Below are 6,000 nucleotides of genomic sequence, written 5' to 3' on the forward strand. Positions count from 1 at the left end.
TTCCAAGATTACAGAATCTTGAGGCAGTTATATAGGGAAAAGGGGCAGTAAATGGGGGGGAGGTGGTCCAGGGATGTTGGTCTCCAGGCATGATGGGCTCCAGGTCTCACATTGTTCCATTCTTCTGTCAGCTGTGATGGATACCTTGTAGGTGTGTTTTCTGCCTGTGGTCAGCCTGTTTCTGGAGAGAAATTTATAAAGTTTTTAATTTATCAAGCTCTCAGGGAGTACATACGTAAGCGGGGACCATAAATCAGGAGAGCGTGTAAATTTTTTAGAGTACGTGCAGAACATCGAGTAGTCACACAGAGGAAGGCCTGGGGCCATTTGGTGTAACAAGATGGCCTCACTTATGCTCACTTACAGTTTTTCCCCCTATCAGTAGCAACCCATAATCTTATGGTCAAGGGGGAGACAGGGCATCGTAATCCCTCTAGCTACTTCCTGCTGAATCAGGACATCGTAGGGGGACCATAGCGTGGAAAAGAATTACTTTTCTTTTGACCCCAATAAATAGAACTGTGAGAAGAAGGGTTAGGTAGAAGAGATCAAAGTTTTTTTTGTTTTTTTTTTGAAGATATATTTTAGTTCTTTAAGGGGTTTTGCTGCCCATTTATTTTTCGATACAGGTGGGTTACTTTCCTGTGATTTTGGGGCTGCCTTGATCCAGGAGTGATGTATCCAGGGTTTCACACCTGTGAGTTTTACTGATGAGTGAGTGGTGAGAAGAATCTTAAAGGGGCCCGTCCATTTGGGCGACAACTGGTTTTTGGGTCCGTGGTGTTTCCAAGTTTTTAGTAAAACATGGTCATCAGGTCAGAAGGCGTGTGGAGGGATGTCAGATAGATACGTAGACCTATGAGAAGCAAACTCATGGACAGAAGTTAATACAGAGCTTAATGATTTAACATAATTAGTAATCATAACATTCCGTAAAATGTCCAGAGATTTAGTTCCAGGGGAAGATGCCTCAAAGAGTTTCTCATATAGAATTTTAAAAGAACTCAATTCAAGTCCACTTTGGGGAGCTATTTTAACCCATAGCGGGCCAAGGGGCAGTGCCTTATGTGAAGTTAGTTGTGTTTCCTGACAGAGTTTGGCAATGGTTTTTTTTTAAAGGTGTGATTTATTTTTTCCCCATCTTTCCAGTTGATTGAGGTTTTTAAGTTGAATGTAGTATTCATCAGATGTCTAAGCTTCTGGACACTTGTTGGGTTATTTGGGTGACAAAAGCTGGTCCATTATCATTCTGTAAGGTATTAAGCACACCAAGCCTAGGGATGATTTTTTCAGTAACGTGTGAGTGACTTTTGATGTTTTCTCAGTCCGAGTAGGAAAGGCTTCTGTCTACCCCGTGAGGGTGTTCATAAACGTTAACAAAACCCTGAAATTCCCAGTCGCCCAGAGCATCTAGGTAAAGTCTATTTGTTAGTGTTCAGTAGGCCAATTTCTTTATGTCGGGTGCCCAGATGTTGAGGACTGGAAGCAGTCTTGGGGTTGTTTTTACACAGGTTAGGTAATTTTGGTCACATGTTATATAGTCTTTTGTAGATGGGGCCCTATGATGTACTGAGCATAAGTGAGGCCATCTTGTTACACCAAATGGCCCCAGCCCCTCCTCTGTGTGACTACTCGCTGTTCTGCACGTACTCTAAAAAATTCACATGCTCTCCTGATTTATGGCCTCCATTTATGTATGTACTCCCCAGTAGCTTGATAAATTAAAAACTTTGTTCTATGAGTTCATCTCCAGGAACAGGCTGACCACAGGTGGGAAACACACCTACGAGATGTCCATCACAGCTGACGGAAGAGTGGAACAATGTGATGCCTGGAGCCCATCACGCCTGGAGACCAACATCCCTGGACGCCCTCCTCACTGCCCATTTTCCCTGTTTAACTGCCTCAAGATTCTGTAATCTTGGAAGATGGTTTTTTGAGACATTAGTCCACCATCTTCCCAGTTATGCTGGCTAATCGAATTAAAACTTCATTTCTCAATCCCTAACTCGTGATTAATTGGCTCTGATTGCAGCGAGCAGAGCAAGCCCATTGCTTGGCTACAAATTCTGGCGACCCAGATGGGACCCTAGGCTCTGTCCGTGGCTAATCGACTTGGAGGAAGCTGTTTGGGGATTTTCCCTGCAGCTGCCGGGAGGCTTTTTCTTTTTCCATCCATCTGGAACCGTGAGGATGATTGTTCCAGTGGCGCTTGCACCTCTAGCTGACCTGGAGCAAAAGTCACTTGAGTATTTAGTTTACATAGAAGGTTTGGTCCCAGGAGCGGGTGTTCAAGCATATAAATGGCATTCAGGCGTATGAAATTTTTCCAATTAAAGAGATCCGAAGTAGAGAAAGGAGAGTGCATCCAAATGAAGCCAGCCAGTTGCTCTTGTCCATTTATGTTTTTGTGGATATTGTTGCAGTGGAAATTGCCCTGCTCCGGGAAGGGACCCCTGACCGAACTGTGTCCCTTGCCAGGTTTGAAAGGGCAAGAGTCCCTCTCTTGGACCTGGCAATTCTTCAGGCATTTTCCCTTGGGCAAGCCGGGAAAAGGGGAAGGAGGAGGAGGAGCTGGGGGACTCCTCGGTCCATTGTGCCCCCTTTCCTGATCTCGATATAGCAGCATAAAGGCTTAAACATAGGGAATTTTTTTTTCTCTTTCTTCTTGTAGAACAATTCTAGTTATAAGATCATATCATACTTGAGTGACCTGTTTGAGGGCCACTTTTCTTTTGAACCCAGTGTATACTGGGGCCATACAGTAAAATATCCTTTTTTTTTTTTGTCGTGGGCTCATAACTGAAATCAGCACAATTGGCCAGCATGCATCCTAGTGGGCCCTCTTTTTGGAATGGACAGAATGGTGCTCATGGCGATAAAGTTTGTATCTGACAATTAATGGACCGGGAAAAGGGTGCAGGGCTAGATTCCAGGCGTCCAGATGTCTATGGGAGTTATCCAAATCCCACTCCGCCCAAGCGTTCAGTTCTCACACCAGTGCTAAACAAGCCAAAAAGGTAAGAGGTAAGATCTAATTTCTTAATGCCGGTGTAGGAGGTCAGGTGCCTGGCAGAAAGTTTCTGTTTTGCAGTAAGTCCAAGTCCAGCTTACTTTAAGCCCAAACCTGATTTCCACATAATGACAGCAAAGAAGGTTCTGAACAAGACACACAAAGAGGGGGAAAAGATGGTCAGGCTGTGCTTTCATGGGTTTCTCCCAAGGGTTAACACACAAACAGTAGTGCCTGCATTGAGGCATACAATTCCGGCTTGACACTTGACAGAAAAGGTCACATACTTCATGTCCCCACAGATGATGTAGCAAGCACTGGAAGTATGCTGTGGGATTCGGACACAGAGAAAAACTGGCACACAGATTAGTGGAACACATACGCACTCAAGAGAACAGACCATACAGGTGTGTGCACCACAGAAAAACCAGCGACTAGTCTTCCAGATAATATACTAGATAGTCTGTACTTTCCTTTATCCCTAAATAACAGCACCTAAACAAGATGGACCTTGGCCTAACCAAGGTCCCCAGACAGGGAAAAAGGAATATAGTGCCTGGGAGGGGCGTTCCGGACGACTCACCTAGCTGCAGAGGCAAGCTCGTCAGCTTATGACCCAGTGCTTCATTTCCCAATCACTGAAGCGTTAGAGGTAGTCGGCAAGTGAGGAAGCCACAAGAGGAGTTCCCCATGTGGAAAACAAGAAAACGAAAAAGTCTTCTGGCAACTTCGGGGAAAAATCCCCAAACAGCTTCCTCCAAGTCGATTAGCCACGGACAGAGCCTAGGGTCCCATCTGGGTCGCCAGAATTTGTAGCCAAGCAATGGGCTTGCTCTGCTCGCTGCAATCAGAGCCAATTAATCACGAGTTAGGGATTGAGAAATGAAGTTTTAATTTGATTAGCCAGCATAACTGGGAAGATGGTGGACTAATGTCTCAAAAAACCATCTTCCAAGATTACAGAATCTTGAGGCAGTTAAACAGGGAAAATGGGCAGTGAGGAGGGCGTCCAGGGATGTTGGTTTCCAGGCGTGATGGGCTCCAGGCATCACATTGTTCCATTCTTCTGTCGGCTGTGATGGATACCTTGTAGGTGTGTTTCCCACCTGTGGTCAACCTGTTCCTGGAGACGAACTCATAGAACAAAGTTTTTTAATTTATCAAGCTACTGGGGAGTACATACATAAATGGAGGCCATAAATCAGGAGAGCATGTGAATTTTTTAGAGTACGTGCAGAACAGCGAGTAGTCACACAGAGGAGGGGCTGGGGCCATTTGGTGTAACAAGATGGCCTCACTTATGCTCACTTACACCACCTTGTCTCATGCACTTTGTCTGTCTCTTTAGTCCACATTCTTAGCACTTGGCAGTGTTTGAAATTATTTATTTATGTGACCTCTCAGTGGGACATAAGCTCTATGGAGACAGAAACTTTGTTTATCTGGTACTTCCAGAGCCCAGAAGATAGTCAGTGTAGTGGTTTATTTTATGTGTCAACATGACTGGGCCACCAGGTGCCCAGATATTTGGTCAGACATCATTCTGGGTGTGTCTGTGAGGGTGTTTTTGGATGACATTAGCGTTTGAATCAATAGACTGAGGAAAGCAGATTGTCCTCCCTAATGTGAGTGGCCCTAATCGGTTGAAGGCCTGAATGGGACAAAAAGGCTGACCCTCCCTCAAGTACGAGGGAAGTTCAACTGCCTGACTGCCTTAAGCTGGGACATTGATGTTTTCCTTCCTTTGGACTTGAACTGAAGCATTGGCTTTTCTTGGGTTTTGAGCTTGCCGGCTTTCAGACTGGAACTTACGTCGTCAGGTCTCTTGGGTCTCCAGCTTGCCAATTGCAGATCTTGGGACTTCTCAGCCTCCATAATTGTGTGAGTCCATTCCTTATAATAGATATCTTTATAAATATATATATCATATATTTATCATGTAGATATGTATATATACACAAACACACACATCCTATTGGTTCTGTTTCTCTGGAGAGAATGTGGAAGTGGCTTTGGAGCTGTGTGATGGGTAGAGGCTGGAAGAGTTTTGAGGCACATGCTAGAAAAAGCCAAGATTGCTGTGAAGGAGCTGTGGGTAAATATAAGGACATTAAAGGTGATTGTGGGGAGAGCTCAGAAAGAAGAGGGGAGAGCTGGAGGCAAAGCTCCCTCTTCTTACAGAAATATAAATAATCGTGAACAGAATGTTGATAGAAATATGGATGGTAAAGGCCATTCCAGTGAGGTCTCAGATGGAAACGAGGAACAGGTTATTGGAAGTTGGAGGAAAGAGATCCTTGTTATAAAGTGACAAAGAATTTGGCTGAATTGTGTTCTAGTGTCTTGTAGAAGGTAGAACTTGTGAGTGATGAAACTGGATATTTAGCAGAGGATATTTCTAAGCAAAGTATTAAAGGTGTAGCTTGGGTCATCCTTACTGCTTATAGTAAAATGCAAGAGGAGAGAGATGAAAAAGGAACTGGCTTTTTTTTTTCCCAATTATTTTATTGAAGTCATAAGGGTTTATAACGTTGTGTAATTTCAGGTGTACATTATTATTTATCATTTTTTGTATAGACTGCATTGTGCTCACCACCAATAGCCTAAGTTTTATCCGTCACCATATATATCTGTCACCCCTTTTGCCCACCCCCCAACCCCCTTCCCCTCTAGTAGCCACTAATCTGTTCTCTTTATCCAGGTGTTTGTTTATCTTCCACATGTGAGTGAAATCATGCGGTGTTTGTCTTTGTCTGGCTTATTTTGCTTAACATAATACCCTCCAGGTTCATCCATGTTGTTGCAAATGGGATGATTTTGTGTTTTTTATGGCTGAGTAGTATTCCATTGTATATATATACCACATTTTCTCTATCCATTCATCAGTTGATGGGCACTTGGGTTGCTTCTGTGTCTTGGCTATTGTGAATAATGCTGCAATGAACATAGGGGTCTATAAATCTCTTTGAATTGTTGATTTCAAGTTC

This window comes from Ceratotherium simum, chromosome 15 (genome assembly GCF_057802395.1).
Source record: "Ceratotherium simum simum isolate JZ-2026a chromosome 15, ASM5780239v1, whole genome shotgun sequence".
Lineage (NCBI taxonomy): Eukaryota > Metazoa > Chordata > Mammalia > Perissodactyla > Rhinocerotidae > Ceratotherium > Ceratotherium simum.